Raw genomic sequence first — 24276 nt, forward strand, 5'->3', positions numbered from 1 at the left:
TCTGAGTTCCTATAGATGCCAATCACTCTGAGCTTCAATGGATAAAGTGAGATGCCAAAACTATTCAGAAGCAAAAAGCTACTAGTCCCGCTCATCTAGTTAGAATCTGAGCTTCATTCAAAAACTTTGAGATATTATTGCTTCTCAACCTATTAGTCTTCTATTTTATTTTTCTAGTTGCTTGAGGACAAGCAACAGTTTAACTTTGGTGTTGTGATGAGCGGATATTTTATACGCTTTTTGGGGATAATTTCATATAGTTTAGAGTATGTTTTAGTTAGTTTTTAGTCTATTTCTAGTAGTTTTTAGGAAAAATTCATATTTCTGGACTTTACTATGAGTTGTGTGTTTTTCTGTAATTTCAGGTATTTTTCTGGCTGAAATTGAAGGAGCTGAGCAAAAATCTGATTCAGGCTGAAAAAGGACTGCTGATGCTGTTGGATTCTGACCTCCCTGCACTCAAAGTGGATTTTCTGGAGCTACAGAACTCGAAATGGCATGCTTCCAATTGCGTTAGAAAGTAGACATCCAGGGCTTTCCAGCAATATATAATAGTCCATACTTTGCACAAGGATAAACGACGTAAACTGGCGTTCAACGCCAGTTCTCTGCCCAATTCTGGCGTCCAGCGCCAGAAAAGGATAAAAAACTGGAGTTGAACGCCCAAACTGGCATAAAAACTGGCGTTCAACTCCACAAATGGCCTCTGCACGAAATCTCAGCCCCAGCACACACCAAGTGGGCCCCAGCACACCAAGTAGGCCCCAGAAGTGGATCTCTGCATCATCCATCATAGTTCACTCATATTTTGTAACCCTGGGCTACTAGTTTAGTATTTAAACAACTTTTAGAGACTTATTTTGTATCTCATGACATTTCAGATCTAAACTTTGTATTCTCTGACGGCATGAGTCTCTAAATCCCATTGTTGGGGGTGAGGAGCTCTGCTGTGTCTCAATGAATTAATGCAAGTATTTCTGTTTTCCATTCAAACACCCTTGTTCCTATCTAAGATGTTCATTCGCGCTTAACTGTGATGAAGGTGATGATCAGTGACATTCATCACCTTCCTCAAACCATGAACGCATGCCTGACAACCACCTCCGTTCTATATCTGATTGAATGAGCATCTCTTAGATTCCTTAATCAGAATCTCCGTGGTATAAGCTAGAACTTTTGGCGGCATTCATGAGAATCCGGAAAGTCTAAACCTTGTCTGTGGTATTCCGAGTAGGATTCAAGGATTGAATGACTGTGACGAGCTTCAAACTCCTGAAGGCTGGGCGTTAGTGACAGACGCAAAAGGATAGTAAATCCTTTTCCAACCAGATCGAGAACCAACCGGTGATTAGCCGTGCTGTGACAGAGCGCGTAAGCGTAGTTTTCACTGGAAGGATGGACGGTAGCCATTGACAACAGTGATCCACCAACACACAGCTTGCCAAAGGAGGACGTGCGTGCGTGAATCAGAAGACAGAGGAAAGCAGAGATTCAGAGGACAAAGCATCTCCAAAACTCCAACATATTCTCCATTACTGCACAACAAGTAACCTTTAATTTATGCTCTATTGTTTATTCGCAATTCAACTGATAAACATAATTGACTTCCTGACAAAGATTTACAAGATAATCATAGATTGCTTCAAACCAACAATCTCTGTGGGATTCGACCCTTACTCACGTAAGGTATTACTTGGACGACCCAGTGCACTTGCTGGTCATCTGTGCGAAATTGTAAGAGAGTAATGTGTGCGAAATTGTAAGAGAGTAACAATTTTGTGCACCAAGTAACAATTTTGTGCACCAAAAAGATATGATTGAAATTAGTTTTGAAAAAGATTTGATTTTTAAAATCACAATTAATGACTTGATTCACAAGAAATCACAAGATATGATTCTAGAACTTAAAGTTTGAATCTTTCTTAACAAGTAAGTAACAAACTTAAAATTTTTGAATCAAAATATTAATTGTTATTGTTATTTTCGAAAATTTGATATAAAAATAAGAAAAAGATTTTTGAAAAACATTTTTGGAATTTTCGAAAATAACTAAGAATTTTGAAAAAGATTTGATTTTTGAAAAAGATTTTGAAAAAGATAAGATTTTCAAATTGAAAATTTGATTTGACCCATAAGAAACAACTAGATTTTTAAAAATTTGAAAAAGTCAATTCAAATTTTCGAATTTGATGAGGAGAAAAAGGGAAAGATATTTTTTTTTATTTTTGAAATTTTTAAAAAAACATGAAAATTATGCAATGCATGAAATTTTTAGATCAAAACAATGAATGCATGTAAGAATGCTATGAATGTCAAGATGAACACCAAGAACATTTTGAAGATCAAGATGAACACCAAGAACATGTTTTTGAAAAAATTTTAATGCAAAGAAAATATGCAAGACACCAAACTTAGAATTCTTTAATGCTTACACACTAAGGATCCAAGAATGCATATGAAAAACAAGAAAAGACACAAAACATGCAAATGCAAAGATCAAACAAGAAGACTTACCAAGAACAACTTGAAGATCATGAAGAACACTATGAATGCATGATTATTTTCGAAAAAATGTAAGATGCACATGCAATTGACACCAAACTTATAACATGACTCAAGACTCAAATAAGAAACAGAAAAATATTTTTGATTTTTATGATTTTCTAATTTTTTTGGATTTTTCGAAAATTAATTGAAAAAGGAAAATAAAGATTCCAAAATTTTTAATATGAATTCCAGGAATCTTGCATTCTTAGTCTAAAGCTTCAGTCCAGGAATTAGACATGGCTTTACAGCCAGTCAGGCTTCACATGCTTCATGAAACACTAGAATTCACTCTTAAAAATTTTGAATAAAAATATATTTTTGAAAACATTTTATTTTTCGAAAACAGATGAGAAATTTTTGAAATATTTTTTGAAAATTTTTTGAAAAGAAAACAAAAAGAAAATTACCTAATCTGAGCAACAGGATGAACCGTCAGTTGTCCATACTCGAACAATCCCCGGCAACGGCGCCAAAAACTTGGTGCGCAGAAATTGTGATAACACTTTGATTATGTAAAATTCATCGCTCTTTGTTTCCCTGGTAATGGCGCCAAAAACATGATGCCAATACCCTGGTTCACAACTTCGCACAACTAACCAGCAAGTGCACTGGGTCGTCCAAGTAATACCTTACGTGAGTAAGGGTCGAATCCCACGGAGATTGTTGGTATGAAGCAAGCTATAGTCACCTTGTAAATCTCAGTCAGGCAGATATAAATTGATAATGGTGTTTTCGAATAATAATTAAATAAAATAGGGATAGAAATACTTATGTAAATCATTGGTGAGAATTTCAGATAAGCGAATAGAGATGCTTTCGTTCCTCTGAATCTCTGCTTTCCTGCTATCTTCATCCAAGCAGTCTTACTCCTTTCCATGGCTGGCTTTATGTGATACATCACCATTGTCAATGGCTACTTTCGGTCTTCTCTCGGGAAAATGATCCAAATGCCCTATCACGGCACGGCTAATCATCTGGAGGCATCACCCTTGTCAATGGTTTCATCCTATCCTCTCAGTGAAAATGGTCAACGCACCCTGTCACGGCACGGCTATTCATCTGTCGGTTCTCGATCATGCTGGAATAGGATTTACTATCCTTTTGCATCTGTCACTACGCCCAGCAATCGCGAGTTTGAAGCTCGTCACAGTCATTCAATCATTGAATCCTACTCGGAATACCACGGACAAGGTTTAGACTTTCCGGATTCTCTTGAATGCCGCCATCATTCTAGCTTACACCACGAAGATTCCGATTAAGAGATCTAAGAGATACTCATTCAGTCGAAGGTAGAACGGGAGTGGTTGTCAGGCACGCGTTCATAGGGAATGATGATGATTGTCACGTTCATCACATTCAGGTTGAAGAGCGAATGAATATCATAGAAGCGAAATAGGATGAATTGAATAGAAAACAGTAGTACTTTGCATTAATCTTTGAGGAACAGCAGAGCTCCACACCTTAATCTATGGAGTGTAGAAACTCTACCGTTGAAAATACATAAGTAAATAGAGGGTAAGCATGGCCGAATGGCCAGCCTCCCATGGAGGTCTAGAGATCTAAAAATGATCAAAAGATATCTAATACAGTAGTAAAAGGTCCTATTTATAATAAACTAGCTACTAGGGTTTACAGAAGTAAGTAATTGATGCATAAATCCACTTCCGGGGCCCACTTGGTGTGTGCTTGGGCTGAGCTTGAGTGTTGCATGTGTAGAGGTCTTTCTTGGAGTTGAACGCCAGTATTTGTGCTAGTTTGGGCGTTCAACTCTGGTTTTGGATCCTTTTCTGGCGCTGGACGCCAGAATTGGGCAGAGAGCTGGCGTTGAACGCCAGTTTGCGTCGTCTATTCTTGGTCAAAGTATGGACTATTATATATTGCTGGAAAGCCCTAGATGTCTACTTTCCAACGCAATTAGAAGCGCACAATTTCGAGTTCTGTAGCTCCAGAAAATCCACTTTGAGTGCAGGGAGGTCAGAATTCAACAGCATCAGCAGTCCTTCTTCAACCTCTGAATCTGATTTTTGCTCAAGTCCCTCAATTTCAGTCAGAGAATACATGAAATCACAGAAAAACACACAAACTCATAGTAAAGTCCAGAAATGTGAATTTAACATAAAAACTAATGAAAACATCCCTAAAAGTTACTAGATCCTACTAAAAACATACTAAAAACAATGCCAAAAAGCGTATAAATTATCCGCTCATCACAACACCAAACTTAAATTGTTGCTTGTCCCCAAGCAACTGAAAATCAAATAGGATAAAAAGAAGAGAATATACTATAAATTCCAAACTATCAATGAAACATAGCTACAATTAAATGAGCGGGACTTATAGCTTTTTGCCTCTTGAATAATTTTGGCATCTCACTCTATCCATTGAGGTTCAGAATGATTGGCATCTATAGGAACTCAGAGTTCAGATAGTGTTATTGATTCTCCTAGTTCAGTATGATGATTCTTGAACACAGCTATTTTATGAGTCTTAGCCGTGGCCCTAAGCACTTTGTTTTCCAGTATTACCACCGGATACATAAATGCCACAGACACATAATTGGGTGAACCTTTTCAGATTGTGACTCAGCTTTGCTAAAGTCCCCAATTAGAGGTGTCCAGGGTTCTTAAGCTCACTCATTTTTTGCTTTGGGCCTTGACTTTAACCGCTCAGTCTCAAGTTTTCACTTGACACCTTCACGCCACAACCACATGGTTAGGGACAGCTTGGTTTAGCCGCTTTGACCACGATTTTATTCCTTTAGGCCCTCCTATCCACTGATGCTCAAAGCCTTGGGATCCTTTTTATTTGCCCTTGCCTTTTGGTTTTAAGGGTTATTGGCTTTTTGCTCTTGCCTCTTGGTTTTAAGAGCTTTTGGCTTTTTCTGCTTGCTTTTTTTCCTTTTCTCTATATAGTTTTTTTCGCCTATTTTATTTTCTGCAAGCTTTGTTCTTTGCTGCTTTTTCTTGCTTCAAGAATCATTTTTATAATTTTTCAGATTATCAAATAACATGTTTCCTAGTCATCATTCTTTCAAGAGCCAACATATTTAACATTCTTAAACAACAACTTCAAAAGACATATGCACTGTTCAAGCATTCATTCAGAAAACAAGAAGCATTGTCACCACATCAATATAATTAAACTAAGTTCAAGGATAAATTCGAAACTCATGTACTTCTTGTTCTTTTGAATTTAAAACATTTTTCATTTAAGAGAGGTGATGGATTCATAGGACATTCATAACTTTAAGACAGAGTTACTAACTACTAATGATCATGTGATGAAGACACAAACATAGATAAGCACTTAACATAGAAAACAAAAAACAGAAGAAATAAGAACAAGGAATGAATCCACCTTAGTGATGGTGGCGTTTCCTTCTTGAGGAACCAATGATGTCCTTGAGCTCTTCTATGTCTCTTTCTTGTTTTTGTTGCTCCTCCCTCATTGCTTTTTGATCTTCTCTTATTTCATGAAGGATGATGGAGTGCTCTTGATGTTCCACCCTTAGTTGTCCCATATAATTGTGTGGAAGAAAATGTATCCCCTGAGGTATCTCAGGAATCTCTTGATTTGCAGTCAAATGTTCTACCACTGAGCTATAGACCCTTGATGGAAGCTTTTGTCTTTCCTTTTCTCTTTCTAGAGGTTTCTCTGGCCTTAGGTGCCATCAATGGTTATGGAAAAAACAAAAAACCTATGCTTTTACCACACCAAACTTAGAATGTTGCTCGCCCTCGAGCAAAAGAAGAAGGAATAGAAGAAGAAGAAGAAGATATGGAGGAGATGGAGGGAGGTGTGTATTCAGCCATATGGGTGGGATTTGGTGGGAAAGAGATGTTGAATTTTGAAGGTAAATGGGTGTATGGATGTGAGTGGTAAAGGGTTAATAGGGAAGAGTGTTTATTGGGAATAGAGGATGATTGAGAAGAGAGAAAAGAGTGAGTAGAGGTAGGTGGGGATCCTGTGGGGTCCACAGATCCTGAGGTGATCCTGTGGGGTCCACAGATCCTGAGGTGATCAAGGAATTACAACTTTGCACCAAATTAGGCATGTAAAATGCCCTTACACACAACTCTGGGCGTTCAGCGCCAGGTTAGTGCCCATTTTGGGCGTTCAACGCCCATTTGTTGCCATTTCTGGCGTTGAACGCCAGAACCATGCTTGTTCTGGGCGTTCAGCACCAGGATGCTGCCCATTTTGGGCGTTCAGCGCCAGAACCATGCTCTGTTCTGGCGTTGAACGCCAGACAGGTGCTTCCTCCAGGGTGTGATTTTTCTTCTGCTGTTTTTGATTCCGTTTTTGATTTTTTTGTTTATTTTGTGACTCCACATGATCATGAACCTATAAAGACATATAACTAAGAAAAATATAGTTAGATAAATAAAAATTGGGTTGCCTCCCAACAAGCGCTTCTTTAATGTCAATAGCTTGACAGTGGGCTCTCATGGAGCCTCACAGATGTTCAGAGCATTGTTGAGACTCCCCAACACCAAACTTAGAGTTTGGATATGGGAGTTCAACACCAAACTTAGAGTTTGGTTGTGGCCTCCCAACACCAAACTTAGAGTTTGACTGTGGGGGCTTTGTTTGACTCTGCTTTGAGAGAAGCTTTTTCTGCTTCCTCTCCATGGATGCAGAGAGAGATCCTTGAGTTGTAAACACAAGGTTGTCCTCACTCAATTGAAGGATTAATTATCCTCTGTCCACATCAATCAAAGCTCTTGCTGTGGCTAGGAAAGGTCTTCCTAGGATGATGGATTCATCCTCTTCCTTTCCAGTATCCAGGACTATGAAATCAGCAGGGATGTAAAGGCCTTCAACCTTTACTAACACGTCCTCTACTTGTCCATAAGCCTATTTTCTTGAATTGTCTGCCATCTCTAATGAGATTTTAGCAGCTTGCACCCCATAGATTCCCAGTTTCTCTATTACAGAGAGGGGCATGAGGTTTATTCCTGAACCAAGGTCACACAGAGCCTTAAAGATCATGGTGCCTATGGTACAAGGTATTATGAACTTTCCAGGATCCTGTCTCTTCTGAGGCAATGTCAGTTGATCCAGATCACTTAGTTCATTGATGAACAAGGGAGGTTCATCTTCCCAAGTTTCAATACCAAATAATTTGGCATTCAGCTTCATGATTGCACCAAGAAACTTGGCAGTTTGCTCTTCAGTAACATCCTCATTCTCTTCAGAAGAGGAATACTCATCAGAGCTCATGAAGGGCATAAGGAGGTTTAATGGAATCTCTATAGTCTCTAGATGAGCCTCATAGTCCTTTGGTTCCTCAGAGGGAAGCTCCTTATTGAGCACTGGACGTCCCAGGAGTTCTTCCTCCTTGGGATTCACATCCTCTCCTCACAGGTTCGGCCATGATGCTTATGTCAATGGCCTTGCACTCTCCTTTTGGATTCTCTTCTGTATTGCTTGGGAGAGTACTAGGAGGGATTTCAGTGATCCTCTTACTCAGCTGGCCCACTTGTGCTTCCAAATTTCTAATGAAAGACCTTGTTTCATTCATGAAACTCACAGTGGCCTTAGATAGATCAGAGACTAAGTTTGTTAAATTAGAAGTATTTTGTTCAGAGTTCTCTGTCTGTTGCTGAGTGGATGATGGAAAAGGTTTATTATTGTTAAACCTGTTTCTTCCACCATTATTAAAGCTTTGTTGAGGCTTTTGATCCTTCCATGAGAAATTTGGATGATTTCTCCATGATGAGTTATAGGTGTTTCCATAATGTTCACCTAAGTAATTCACCTCTGCTATTGAAGGGTTCTCAGGATCATAAGCTTCTTCTTCATAAGAAGCCTCTTGAGTACTGTTGGATGCGGCTTGCATTCCATTCAGACTCTGAGAAATCATATTGACTTGCTGAGTCAATATTTTGTTCTGAGCCAATATGGCATTCAGAGTATCAATTTCAAGAACTCCCTTCTTCATAGGCGTCCCATTACTCACAGGATTCCTCTCAGAAGTGTACATGAACTGGTTATTAGCAACCATGTCAATGAGTTCTTGAGATTCTGCGGGCGTTTTCTTTAGGTGAATGGATCCTCCTGCAGAAGTATCCAATGACATCTTAGCTAATTCAGATAAACCATCATAGAATATATCCAGGATGGTCCATTCTGAAAGCATGTCAGAAGGACACTTTTTGGTCAACTATTTGTATCTTTCCCAAGCTTCATAGAGGGATTCACCATCTTTTTGTTTGAAGGTTTGAACATCCACTCTAAGCTTGCTCAGCTTTTGAGGAGGAAAGAACTTGGCTAAGAAAGCCGTGACCAGCTTATCCCAAGAGTTCAGGCTGTCTTTGGGTTGAGAGTCCAACCATATTCTAGCTCTGTCTCTTACAGCAAAAGGGAAAAGCATGAGCCTGTAGACTTCAGGATCTACTCCATTAGTCTTAACAGTATCACATATCTGCAAGAATTCAGTTAAGAACTGAAAAGGATCTTCAGATGGAAGTCCATGAAACTTGCAGTTCTACTGCATCAGAGAAACTAATTGAGGTTTCAACTCAAAGTTGTTTGCTCCAATGGCAGGAATGGAGATGCTTCTTCCATGTAAATTAGAATTTGGTGCAGTAAAGTCACCAAGCATTCTCATTGCATTGTTGTTGGGTTCGGCTGCCATCTCCTTTACTTGTTCGAAATTTTCAATCAAGTTGTCTCTGGATTGTTGTTATTTAGCTTCTCTTAATTTCCTCTTCAGAGTCCTTTCAGGTTTTGGATCAGCTTCAACAAGAATGCCCTTTTCTTTGTCCCTGCTCATAAGAAAGAGAAGAGAAAAAGAAAAGAAGAGGAATCCTCTATGTCACAGTAAAGAGATTCCTTATTATTAGTAGAAGAAAAGAAGAAGAGAAAAATCTGAACTCAGAAAGAGAGAGAGAGGGTTCGGATTTTTGGTGGGTGAGGGAGAGATGTTAGTAGATGAATAAATAAATAGAATAAGATGAGAGAGGGAGAGGATTTTCGAAAACAATTTTTGAAAAAGAGTTAGTGATTTTTAAAAATAGTTTTTGAAAAAGGTTAGTAATTTTCGAAAATTTTTAAATCAAAGATTAAAATAATTAATAAAAAAAAGAAATTTTTGAAAAAAGGGGGGAGATAATTTCGAAATTTAGAGAGAGAGAGTTAGTTAGGTGGTTTTGAAAAAGATAAGAAACAAACAAAAAGTTAGTTAGTTAGTTGAAACAAATTTGAAAAGATAGGAAGTTAGGAAGTTAGAATAGATATTTTAAAATCAAATTTTTGAAAAAGATAAGAAGATATTTTTGAAAAGATATGATTGAAATTAGTTTTGAAAAAGATTTGATTTTTAAAATCACAATTAATGACTTGATTCACAAGAAATCACAAGATATGATTCTAGAACTTAAAGTTTGAATCTTTCTTAACAAGTAAGTAACAAACTTAAAATTTTTGAATCAAAACATTAATTGATATTGTTATTTTCGAAAATTTGATATAAAAATAAGAAAAAGATTTTTGAAAAACATTTTTGGAATTTTCGAAAATAACTAAGAATTTTGAAAAAGATTTGATTTTTGAAAAAGATTTTGAAAAAGATAAGATTTTCAAATTGAAAATTTGATTTGACCCATAAGAAACAACTAGATTTCAAAAATTTTGAAAAACTCAATTCAAATTTTCGAATTTGATGAGGAGAAAAAGGGAACGATATTTTTTTGATTTTTGAAATTTTTAAAAAAACATGAAAATTATGCAATGCATGAAATTTTTAGATCAAAACAATGAATGCATGCAAGAATGCTATGAATGTCAAAATGAACACCAAGAACATTTTGAAGATCAAGATGAACACCAAGAACATGTTTTTGAAAAAATTTTAATGCAAAGAAAACATGCAAGACACCAAACTTAGGATTCTTTAATGCTTAAACACTAAGGATCCAAGAATGCATATGAAAAACAAGAAAAGACACAAAACATGCAAATGCAAAGATCAAACAAGAAGACTTACCAAGAACAACTTGAAGATCATGAAGAACACTATGAATGCATGATTATTTTCGAAAAAATGTAAGATGCACATGCAATTGACACCAAACTTATAACATGACTCAAGACTCAAACAAGAAACAAAAAAATATTTTTGATTTTTATGATTTTCTAATTTTTTTGGATTTTTCGAAAATTAATTGAAAAAGGAAAATAAAGATTCCAAAATTTTTAATATGAATTCCACGAATCTTGCATTCTTAGTCTAAAGCTTCAGTCCAGGAATTAGACATGGCTTTACAGCCAACCAGGCTTCACATGCTTCATGAAACACTAGAATTCACTCTTAAAAATTTTGAATAAAAATATATTTTTGAAAACATTTTTTTTTCGAAAACAGATGAGAAATTTTTGAAATATTTTTTGAAAAATTTTTGAAAAGAAAACAAAAAGAAAATTACCTAATCTGAGCAACAGGATGAACCGTCAGTTGTCCATACTCGAACAATCCCCGGCAACGGCGCCAAAAACTTGGTGCGCAGAAATTGTGATAACACTTTGATTATGTAAAATTCATCGCTCTTTGTTTCCCTGATAATGGCGCCAAAAACATGATGCCAATACCCTGGTTCACAACTTCGCACAACTAACCAGCAAGTGCACTGGGTCATCCAAGTAATACCTTACGTGAGTAAGGGTCGAATCCCACGGAGATTGTTGGTATGAAGCAAGCTATAGTCACCTTGTAAATCTCAGTCAGGCAGATATAAATTGATAATGGTGTTTTCGAATAATAATTAAATAAAATAGGGATAGAAATACTTATTTAAATCATTGGTGAGAATTTCAGATAAGCGAATAGAGATGCTTTCGTTCCTCTGAATCTCTGCTTTCCTGCTATCTTCATCCAAGCAGTCTTACTCCTTTCCATGGCTAGCTTTATGTGATACATCACCATTGTCAATGGCTACTTTCGGTCTTCTCTCGGGAAAATGATCCAAATGCCCTATCACGGCACGGCTAATCTTCTGGAGGCATCACCCTTGTCAATGGTTTCATCCTATCCTCTCAGTGAAAATGGTCAACGCACCCTGTCACGGCACGGCTATTCATTTGTCGGTTCTCGATCATGCTGGAATAGGATTTACTATCCTTTTGCGTCTGTCACTACGCCTAGCAATCGCGAGTTTGAAGCTCGTCACAGTCATTCAATCATTGAATCCTACTCGGAATACCACGGACAAGGTTTAGACTTTCCGGATTCTCTTGAATGCCACCATCATTCTAGGTTACACCACAAAGATTCCGATTAAGAGATCTAAGAGATACTCATTCAGTCGAAGGTAGAACGGGAGTGGTTGTCAGGCACGCGTTCATAGGGAATGATGATGATTGTCACGTTCATCACATTCAGGTTGAAGAGCGAATGAATATCTTAGAAGCGAAATAGGATGAATTGAATAGAAAACAGTAGTACTTTGCATTAATCTTTGAGGAACAGCAGAGCTCCACACCTTAATCTATGGAGTGTAGAAACTCTACCATTGAAAATACATAAGTGAATAGATGGTAAGCATGGCCGAATGGCCAGCCTCCCATGGAGGTCTAGAGATCTAAAAATGATCAAAAGATGTCTAATACAGTAGTAAAAGGTCCTATTTATAATAAACTAGCTACTAGGGTTTACAAAAGTAAGTAATTGATGCATAAATCCACTTCTGGGGACCACTTGGTGTGTGCTTGGGCTGAGCTTGAGTGTTGCACGTGTAGAGGTCTTTCTTGGAGTTGAACGCCAGTATTTGTGCCAGTTTGGGTGTTCAACTCTGGTTTTGGATCCTTTTCTGGCGCTGGACGCCAGAATTGGGCAGAGAGCTGGCGTTGAACGCCAGTTTTCGTCGTCTATTCTTGGTCAAAGTATAGACTATTATATATTGCTGGAAAGCCCTGGATGTCTACTTTCCAACGCAATTGGAAGCGCACCATTTCGAGTTCTGTTGCTCCAGAAAATCCACTTTGAGTGCAGGGAGGTCAGAATTCAACAGCATCAGCAGTCCTTCTTCAACCTCTGAATCTGATTTTTGCTCAAGTCCCTCAATTTCAGTCAGAAAATACCTGAAATCACAGAAAAACACACAAACTCATAGTAAAGTCCAGAAATGTGAATTTAACATAAAAACTAATGAAAACATCCCTAAAAGTAACTAGATCCTACTAAAAACATACTAAAAACAATGCCAAAAAGCGTATAAATTATCCGCCCATCAATCGCCAAGAGTAGTTCACTACAATGAAGGAGCAAACTCCCAACTCCAAAGAGAAGAGCTCGACTTGTTGCCCAAAATCCAAGAAAGTGCTCGGATCAAGGAAGAAGCCCTAAAGCGCCGCATGGCTTCCAGATACAATCAAAAGGTAGTGCCGAGATGTTTTACAGAGAATGATCTTATCCTAATCCGAAATGATATCGGAACAACTCGACCAGGAGAAGGAAAGCTGGCGGCAAACTAGAAAGGACCCTACCGAGTTATAGAAATACTTGGAAAGGGATACTACAGACTGTCTGACCTCGACGGACGAGAGCTCCCCAGGTCATGGCACGCCTGTAACCTCAGAAGGTACTACAGTTACAAAAGAGGATATAAAAGATCTCATCATTTGGTGCACTCTTTTTCCTGAAAAGGTTTTTTAATGAGGCACCAAGTTGAGACCCAGACAATCCCATATGTACATATCTATTTCTACTTTTTCTTTTAATAAAATTTGAGATATTCTACAAAGATTTCAAGACGCATTAATCTGAAGCATTCATCGTCTGATTATAAAGCGATAGATCGGCAGAAAGTGAAAAACAGTTTCACTGCACGATCACGGTAAAGACAAACCGTCCGATAAAGGTGAAAACGCGATTCACCCAAAGGACAATCTAGAGATGACAACCACTTTCTACAAATCGGCAAAAGATGAACACAGAATAATGTAAGAAGTTATCGAAAGCGATCTAAAAAAGAACCTGACGAGGTCTTACGGATCGCTAAAATAATAACTTTAAGACTAGCCGACGTTGAGAAGTCGGACCAAGTCAACCCAAGTTATAAGTAAACCCTGGAAAGAGGTCTGGCCAACCCTATTAAAGAGGATTACTTTAACTTAGAAGGGCTCGACATGAAAAAGTCAGCCCAAACTAAAAGTTATCAAAGTAGTCCCTGAAAGAGATCTGACAAAGATCCAAGAAAGAGGACTACAAATAACTTAAAGGAGACCGATATAACCAGGTCGGACTCCTACTACTAAAAGTTATCAAAGTAGTCCCTGAAAGAGATCTGACAAAGATCCAAGAAAGAGGACTACAAATAACTTAAAGGAGACCGATATAACCAGGTCGGACTCCTACTACTAAAAGTTATCAAAGTAGTCCCTGAAAGAGATCTGAGAAAGATCCAAGAAAGAGGACTACAAATAACTTAAAGGAGACCGACATAACCAAGTCGGACTCCTACTACTAAAAGTTATCAAAGTAGTCCCTGAAAGAGATCTGACAAAGATCCAAGAAAGAGAACTACAAATAACTTAAAGGAGACCGACATAACCAAGTCGGACTCCTACTACTAAAAGTTATCAAAGTAGTCCCTGAAAGAGATCTGACAAAGATCCAAGAAAGAGGATTACAAATAACTTAAAGGAGACCGACATAACCAAGTCGGACTCCTACTACTAAAAGTTATCAAAGCAGTCCCTAAAAGAGATCTGACAAAGATCCAAGAAAGAGGACTACAAATAACTTAAGGGAGACCGATATAACCAAGTCGGACTCCTACTACCGATATAACCAAGTCGGACTCCTACTACAAACAAGTTCCTAAAAGAAATCTGACAAAGATCCAGGAAAGGGATTACAAATATAACTCGAAAATGGACTGCGAAAAACAACTCGGAGACCAACTTGAAGGAATCGGTTACGAATCGTCAGAAATAAACCAGAGCGAGAACGAAACAAAAAATTCTTAGACCTACCTAGCCACAACCACAAAGGATTCAAAACACAAAATACAAAAGCAATCCAAAGGAGGTTAAGCTGTAGGATTCCAACATTCACAACAAAAGAAATACCAAGTCAAGCACAAAAGACAAAGTTATCATCCACAAGATTAAAAAAGCCTCGGAGGCAACTAAAACCTACCGCAAAAGTAGAAGCATGCTACCATTTGTTTTTATAAAAAACAAAAGTTGCTAGGCAAGCAACAAGAAAGTGTTAGCAAAACATAAAGAGTTTAAAAAAGCCCACAAGCCGGGCCAACTACATATCCGAAATAAAGATTAAAACTAAGGGTCAGAAGATTTTTTAGCAGCATCAGGCTGAGGAGACGGAGGCCGAGTCTGGAGAGGAACGGCATCTACAGTACCGTCATCCCGGTTCAAGATCTGGCAGTCGGGGTCAGAAGCGGGAGGACCAACCTCGGCAGGGACAGCAGAAGTCGACACCTTAGTAGAGACCACAGGGGGAGGATCGACATCATCCTCATCCTCGTCATCAGGGACAACCTTGCCATCCCTGACAACGTTTTCCAAGCTAAAGAGGGTCAGGTCGGCCTCGGGAGCAATAACCCGAACTTGTTCCCTCAGGTTCTCATAGGCAGCAGTTACACTGCCAACAAGATGACCTTGGAGTTCAGAATAATTAGCCCGGGCATTCTCCAACTCTTCTCTCAGACGCAACACCTCCCTGTAAGACGTCAAATAACTGTCCTTATGCCGCATAGCCGTGTCCTCGGCCAGTTTCAGAGAGCCAGCCAAGGAAGTAGAAATAGCCTTTTCATTTTCCAAATCTTTCTCCAACCTGGCCACCCTTACTTCAAGCTCCCCCTTTAAATCCTTCATCCGATCAAACTCCTATTTGGCCTCCTCCATAAAAGATTTAGTAGCATGAAGAGGAAGACTTTGAGCAGTCCGATATAAGGCCGCCCCCATGTGTGCCAACTTGATACCACTCCGGGTGATATAATCAAAATGATGAAGAATTGACACATCATCCATCGGAAGAACACCATAAGGGCCGATTTGTTGATCTACAAACTCAACTGCATCAAAGTCAGGAGCATCAAGGTTGAAAGGTTTAGTTGTTCTTTGCTTCTTATTAGGAGGGGGACCGGAAGCAGCAACGGAAGATTGTGGAGGATCGACCTGACGGACCCAAGGAGTAGGAATTGCTCTCCTCGGCCCGGGAGAACTCGGTATAGGAGGTTTAACCAGAGGCTGAGAAGACCCCTCTCCGGCCGCTTTGGCCGAGAGGTTTAGTGCTGCGGTCGCCTTCTTTGCCTTCTTATAGGCTCTCATAGAATCATTATTCTTCGACATCTCTGAAAAACATAAAAAACAAAGACAAATTACAACACAGAAAAAACAAAGCCTGAGAGCAAGTATAAAAACAAATCAGGCAGTACCCAAAGTAGCCCGAACCAAAGATGGATCACTCAAAAATCTCTTCGTGTCTAGGTGGGGTGGCTTCCCCCACAAATCTTCAAGAACGACCACAAAGGCCCGCTCAACCTCACTAAGCATCTCCCACGTGTAACGTGGCACTCTTACATTCTTTTGCCACTCCAGAGGAAAAGCAGGTTCATCATTTTCATCAAGAAAAAAGGGGCGAACCCCCTCAATGGCACAGACTCGGAAGAAATAGTTCTTAAAATCTTTAAATGACTCATCATACATGGCAAAAACTTTATGCCCCTGGGCCGACCTGAAAGAAACCCAGGAAGCTTTCTTTTTGGAGGAACCCCCAGGTTTGGCCGAAATAAAAAGATAAAGGAAAAGAGTTTCAGAAGGTGTTATATCTAACTCCTGACAAAGAAGTTGAAATATCTTGATAAAACCCCAGGAGTTTGGATGCAGCTGGGATGGGGCAATGTTGCAGGACCACAACAAATCAGTTTCAAAGGCAGTAAAAGGGAAAGTAACGTTCAATTGGCTAAAAAAGTATTCATAAGCATAGAAAGAGGGACGCTCCCCCTCGATGGAAGTCGGAAAACAAACTCTCTCATCAGAATCAGGAGCAACAAGCTCATAATCACCCTCGCAGGAACTGTTAGCACAAATCTTATGGCGCTTCCTCAGCTCTGTGCAAAATTCAGCATCCACAATAGAAACACACAACAAAACAAGGGAGTCCAGCCAATCGGACATCCCCTCGGGAACTCTGGAAGACATCTCTATAATGTTATTGCGAGAAGACATGAGGCCAACTAAATCCTACAAGTAAGAAAAGAAGAGGGGATTACTAAAAATATCTCGGACAAGGGAGAAAACAACTCAATACGATGCAGGAGATCACACAGAAAAGGAAAACCCCAAGGCTCAAACCAAAATCTTGGGGCATCCTTTGGAGGAAATAATTAGGCAAAGTTTCCAAGAAAAATCTACAGCTCGCACCCCGGCATCTCTCAGAAAGAAAACAAAAGAAAGCGAAAATGCAAAAAAGATCACCCTCATACAGTTTATCAGAAGAAAGCACTATTTCTACAGTTCAGCAAAAATAACCAAGCGGAAAGGCACAAACTTTTTCAAAATCAAGCAAAAAGCAAGCACCAACATCGAGAATACCAAACAAGAAATCATCAAAGACACCAGCCTTTTTCCAGAATCAGATGCATTATCATCAAAAGCACAAACGAGAAATAACATGCAAAAGCCCTAAGCACATTCAAGCAATAGGAAAGGCGAAAAAGATTCAGAGCACGCATTACGACTATAACCAGGAACAGTAGAAGCAGAAAGATCCAAAATTCCCTCAAAGCAAAATCGCAATTTAATCACAAAAGGCTAAAAGCAGCGAAAAAGGAAGAAAATGCGAATGGAACTCACCTGGAGAAGAGAAAAGCTTCAAAGGAAAAAAGGAGAGGCAGGTTGTCCCGAGAATCATCAAGCAAACGCCGCCACGAAGGAAAAGAGGAAACGAGGGCGAAAAACAGAGAACGAGAAGAACGGGGGAAAATGGTGAAGAAGTTACGAAAAGAGCAAAGAAGAGAAACCGTCTCTAAGCTTTCAAAAATCAAAATAAAGAGCCAAAGGAAAAATGGAGCAATTAATACTAATTAATTAGGGTATTAAACCCTCGCACGTTCCCCAGGACAAAACGCTAATACAAAAGGGCGCGCTTTTAGAAGGAAAACGTTCTACATTCAAAAAAAGCTTCTGCAAAGGAATCAACAAAATGCTTGAGTTCGGCTTCACTAAAGAAGGACTGAAGTCAAGAACTCGACCTCAAACGGAAGACCGAGCTCAAGCAGGGGCACTGTTCATACCCAAGGTCAAGCTGTCCGAACCGGGATGTTCAGTAGCGAAGCGACCGACTTGTTATGATCAAGCAGGACCGACTTCTTTATGAAGAACTCGGCCAAAACGACAAGCAAAGCCCAATAAAAGGGCCCAAATAGAGGAACACGACCCAGAATCCAAAGGCAATCCCAGCCTATAGAGATAAAGGCGGTTCCTCGAAGATAAGCTGACTTCACTCAAGATAAGATAAGATAAGGATAACTAACTTATCTTATCAGGAAGATCAGCCCACTCTACTATAAATACGCTGGAGCACCCAGGTATAACTCATACTCTGATTCTACATAAAAACCTGCTTAATACCCGTGCTAACTTAAGCATCGGAGTCTCTTGCAGGTACCCCCCACCCTCCGGTGGCCAAAGATCAGCAGCGCGGCAAGTCCAACGAGTCGGACCCAACAGCTCCGGCCGTCATCAGCCAGCCGGACACGTCATCTCCGACCAGTACAGAAGATCTCATCCGAGATCGACCTCCAGTTTCGGGTAACCCTCGGAACAACTTCCTTTGGGAGTGAGTTTGCATGTTGCTTTGTTACCTCAATAGCCTTTGTGGATATGGAATCCTAGGCTCATATACCTCCACAACGTCCTTCTTCATTGAAGTTTCACTTGATACGGTGGCCTCTTTTTCTTGTTCTTCCACTTCGTCCTTTACACCCAAAAATTGGTCTTCATCCTCCTTACTTAGCAATCCTAAGTGTTTCCTTATTTTCTTGAGATGCCCTTCAATCTTCCTACTATGATTCTCAACACTCTGAAAAAATTGTTTGAATGCTAGCTCAAGGGATGAAGGCTGAGAATGATGTTGAGGGTATGTGGGTGTTGTGGTGAAGTTGTTTTGAGGGGGTATAGAATGAGTTTTGTGGGTAGCCAAATGAATTTTGTGGATTCTAAAATGAGGTTTGTGCATAGTAAAATGAATTCTGGGGTTGGTGAAATGAATTGTATGGATTTGAGAAGGAATTTTGTACTGAGGCATATTCAAGTAATGAAGAGTTTTGATATGAAATATCATGAGGTCGGGTTGGATAATCTTGCATGAATGTATTTGAGGCATACTCAAGTGATGATGGCTCTTGATGAATAGAATATGAAACATTAAAATATCTTTCCCAGCCACAATTTGTGTAGTTTTTAGATCCATTAAAATATGGATCATTTTGTGACCCTGGGAAGTATTTCATTTGGTTTGATTGCTCATACTCTATCACTCCTTGGTGATATTCCCAGCCACCATTAGGATAATGACTTAAATCATTTTGTGGTGGTGGACAATATCCCAAGTAATTTTCTTGAATCATTTTAATTGAAAAATATTGTATCAAACACAATCACTAAGAGAAACTAAAAATCCTTGTGTCACAACTAAGGAATTTTTAGTGAGGCAATAATATAAACACCTTAATAACAAGAGAAAATAGAAAATTGAAAGAAACTAAATGACTAAAAAAAAGAAAAAAATGTCTAATCTAGGTAATCAACCACCGGTAGTTTGTTAACCACAATTAATCTCCGGCAACGGCGCCAAAAACTTACTACGGAAAAAATTAAATTCCGTAATAACTACCGGCAAGTATACCGGGTCGTATCAAGTAATAAAACTCACAAGATTGAGGTCGATCCCACGAGGATTAAATGATTAAGCAATCAAAAGTTAGTTGATTATTCTAGTTATAAAAACATAGTTGAATGATGAGTAAATATGAAATGTACATGACTGAAAGTTAAACGAAAGCAATAAAGTGCAAGATAGTAATTTGCAAGGAATTGAAGTGCTGGAAAATAAAATGCTAGAAAGTAAAAGAGTAAGAAAAGTAAATTGCAAAAAAGAAAGTACAAGAAAGTAAATGACAAGAAAGTAAATGATGGAAATTAAAGATAGAAAACATAAGGGATTGGAGATGTTGAATCCTCTTGAATCAATGGGTCTTACTTCCTTCTCAATCATATGAAGTAGATCTATGGCGGATTGTAAATAATTGAATTCCAATCTCTTGGTAACTCAATTTCTCTTAACACAATCAATTGCCAATCTCTTGATCTAATTGTTCATGAGAATAGGTGAAGATCAATTTCTAATCCAAAAGCCACACAACCCTTAGGATCTCAATTCAAAGAGGTTATATGTCACGTAACAACTAAGAATATATTTATCAAAAGAGTTATGAGGGAGAAGTCTCAAACTAAATCCTATGCTCCCTTTCTCAAGGCTCACATAGAGATTCAAGTAGATTCTACCCCCCTCTCGGTAGTGATTGGATCTATGAAGCACAAAGGCTTTCCCTTAGATAACAACAAGCGGATTGAGAAGAAGAAGAAGAATTGCATTAATTCATTGGAATTACAATAGAGCTCCTTTCCCAAATGAAAATTAAAGATCCATAACTAAAATTTACAATGTGGGTATAAAAGAAAATGAAGGAGAAGAATTGTGTGAAGGGAGAGCCTGAAGACCCCTTCCAAGATGGTTTTCTAATTCTATCAAACTAAGGTCTTTATACAGGCTCTCCCAAATTACAAACTTAAATGAAATTGAAAGCAACTTACAATGAAATAAAAATAAACTATTCTAGATGCTTCTTGTGGCCTGATTGAGTGATATGAGTGGGCTTTGTTTGCTTGAAATTTGGGTGGACCTTTGATGTGAATTTGAAGCTTCATGGGTCACTTGCATGTGATAGGCGCTCTCTTTGGGCGAGCATTGGTGACATGCTCTAGGAGTGATTGGCGCTTGGAATTGGCGCTGGTTACTGAGTGTTAAAAATGAGTGCTGGCCATTTTTCTTTCTGTCCGTACGCACACCTGCTTGTGCGTGCGCACACCAGGTTATGTGTATGGACACACTTCAATTTTTCCTTGGTGCAGTGTCGAAGGCGCTCTCCAACATGAGCTTACAAACGAGCGCTGTAAACGAGTGCCAGAATTACCGTTTTGTTCGTGCGCACAAGCCTCCTCAAAAATTCTGTTTTGTGGGTACGCACAGGCTTGTGTGTACGCATGCATTAAAAAAAACTCAAATTTTCAGAATCGAAGGTGCTCTTGAGTGAGCGCCCAGGAGAGCGCCCAAGAGAGCGCTGCCATTATTCCCAGGGTGCTTTTGATGTTGGCGCTTGCAAGATAACTTGGAGAAGAGCGTTGCAATGAGGGCCGAGTTTGGCGCTCTTGGGTGCGGGCGTGGAGGCGACTGTGACAAGGTTGAGGGGCTTGAAGGAAGTGGTGCTCTCAAGAAAGCTTGCTAGAGAGCGTGGGGTGAGAGCATGGTGAGGTTGGTAAGTGGTGCCAAGGTTGTGACAATTGTGACAATGTTGAGGGAAATGGTATGAAAGTGGCGCTCTCCAGCAAGCTTGCTGGAGAACTAGAAACGAGCGTGACAAAGTTGAGGGGCTTGAAGTAAGTGGTAAGGTGGGTGTCAAGGTTGGTGATGGCACTCTTGGGCAAGCTCGAGAGGAAGCGTGGGTGGAGAGCGTGGCTTTGCTTGAGGTTTGTTGAGTGCTTGCTTTGTTGCTTCATGTTGGGTGTTTTTGGGGCTTTAAAGATGGCAATTGTTTATTTTATGCCCATTATAGACTATTATGCATCATTGGAAAGCTTTGGATGTCAGCTTTCCAGTGCAACTGAAAGCACATCATTTAGATCTCTGTAGCTAAAGTTATGCTCCTTTGAAGATGACAAGGTCATGCTGTCAAGATGCTGGCAATCTCGAGCAAGCTTGCTGGAGAGCGCTAGACAAGAACACCAGGCCTGCTTCTAGGGTCCATTTCAACGCCCAATTTTAAAGCTCTAATTGAATGTCCACCCCATACTATTATATACGGTTGGAAAGCCTTTCATGTCTACTTTCCAATGCAACTGGAAAGACATCAATTGGAGCTCCACAGCTCAAGTTATACTTCATTGAAGAAGGCATGGTCATACTAATTTGGTGCTGAGTGTCTAGAAGTTGCTCCTTTCATTTTCCATGCTTGTTTTGTGTTTTTTACTTTCTTTTTTTCTCCCTTTTTTACAAAATAAATCAAATAAAAAAGGTGAAAGTAATCTACAATTTAAGTATAGAACATTTAATAATTAAGTATGATTAGTTAAATTTTAATATGAAAAAATATAAAAATATAACATCGTGTCATCACATCTTTTTTTTACAAGTTTGCATCTAAATCCGTAAATTTTATTGTTGCAGATTTTACTGTGAATATGACGTGACTCAAGCTTGTTGCCAAATTGCCCACAGATTTTACTACAAATATTTACTTGCAAATTTTTTGCAACAACTATTCACAAGTAATATTTTTCCGCCTTTGGGGTGAAAGGTAGCTGCGAAATTCACTAAAAATTTTAAAAATTGCAATAAAATCTTTACAAATTATCTACGACATCATAAATTCGCAGTAAAATTTATAATAAATTTCTAAAAAAAAATTACAGATAATATCCACAGTTATTTTGCTGTTTTTTATTTGTATTGTCTCTCTCTTAAATATACCATAAAAATGGAGAGACAATGATAAACTAGGAGTACTCCTTGAATGGTAGTTAATTAGATATGAGAACACCTATATTAAGGACAACGTGGCAAGTAACAGCTGTAAAGTTTTGTATCTTCACATCTACATTGAAAAGGATTTGAATCTTTACAAATGCAGGATCTACAAGCTGGATGGCAAGATTTGGTAACGTCTTCACACCAACACGTGTTACCAAAAACAGGTTGCAATGGTGTGCAAGTGCATTCTTTGCAGCATCCATAATTACTTACTTCAATAGTTTCTGAGAATCCCATGTTAATGAGAAAAACGAACACAATCGCCTTTACAAACATCTTATTGTATGTTAACGATGTTTACTTATTCAAATCATCATCTTCTTATTCTCCTCTTTATAATGTCTTATTCTTATTTTATGTATGTATGTTACCATTATTTTTTACATGAAGAGGCCATGTTAAATTGTTAATTAAGTTGTCATTTATTGGGTAAATTGAAAGGGTGAAACTATAACCACATAGAATGGGCCAAGGCCAGTCTTTTCTTAATATATATATATATATATAACAAAATAATTATATAACAGTATCAATGATACTGTATCATTCTAATATTATTATGTTTCGGTGATTATGTAACAATTCAAATTTTTAAGCCAACATGATATTTTTTGAAAAATGTTATTTTCAAAAATTAATTTTATTTCGACGAGTGAATTCTGCGTTTCGAAAAAAAATAAATGATAATATAATTTGATTATTATGTTATTAATTTATTTTACATGCTATAATTATAATAGAGTCTAGATAATAATATCATTATTATTATCAAATATGATATTTGTCAATATAAATAATTATTGATATTTTTTGATGAGTTTAAAATTATTAATACTTTATCAAATATCTTTTATTTTTAAGTTATTAATGCTATTTATATTAGTAATTTATATATATTAACCTAATATATATTATTATTATTTGTATTTTAATATATTCAGTTTTCATAATTATTCATTTAAAATATTTATAACTTAAACTAGTGATTCAGTAATTTCATAACCTGACACCTAACCACTAAATCACCATTAATCAATATCCTTTACCTTAGTTCCATTTACTTGGCCGAAGCCATTAAGAAAACAAAGAAAGAAATGAAACGTGGCTATATGCATGTATACATATATAACCTATGCCACTTAATCATAATTATCATTAACTATCTTCATTTACCATCGAACCAAACTTAAAACAAAAAGAGAGAGAGAGACTGAGAGTGTGCTTGATTAATGTGATCCGTTATTCTAATAAAAAATCTAATTCGATTAATGTAATCGTATTATTCTCTTCTATATGTTGGCATCATTTTTATCAGGTAAAAATTAGTGGTAACATAACTCTTTTTTCTTTTGAGTTCGATCAATTAAAATTTAAAAAGACACAAACAATTTCTGATGTTTTCTTCTTCAGCAATTCAGTCAAAAATTTTTTTTTTTAAATTTGTTATTAATTTATCAAAAATATTATTTAAAAAATATATCACTAAAATATAAAAAATTATAATTTAATTTTAACAACACTTATATAATCATACTAAAATTTGCTTATATATATAATTAAATATATAGTAAAATTTTCCCTCGGATTCACGTAATAATAATATCCGATTTTTAAGCAAAAATTGTACTTCAGCTGGTCCCAATCTTAATGGAATATTTTTATAGAATATAATATATACTCTCCCCTGTTAAATATGAAATTCTTTTTTATATATTGATATTATTTTGTTATTTTGTTAAGTAAATTATTTCATTGGTAAGTTTCAAACTTATTCTAAACAACACCTTTTTATATAAGTATTAATTTTTAATTTTTATTGAAATTATTCTAAATTAATATTTTATTTAATCATCGCGTATAAGTAAATAAGCTAAATAATTCTAATTATGGTA

The 24276-nt window shown here is 37.7% G+C and overlaps 1 non-coding gene across 1 annotated transcript; it reads left to right on the top strand.

Moving 5' to 3' along the window:
- Positions 1 to 8683: 8683 nt before the first annotated feature.
- LOC148545786 (small nucleolar RNA R71) lies at positions 8684 to 8791 on the top strand. The gene has a single exon (XR_015900360.1). It is a non-coding gene; the product is annotated as a small nucleolar RNA R71 (small nucleolar RNA).
- Positions 8792 to 24276: the final 15485 nt, after the last annotated feature.

The sequence above is a fragment of the Arachis ipaensis genome, chromosome B9 (assembly GCF_059453495.1).
Source record: "Arachis ipaensis isolate K30076 ecotype BB chromosome B9, ASM5945349v1, whole genome shotgun sequence".
NCBI lineage: Eukaryota > Viridiplantae > Streptophyta > Magnoliopsida > Fabales > Fabaceae > Arachis > Arachis ipaensis.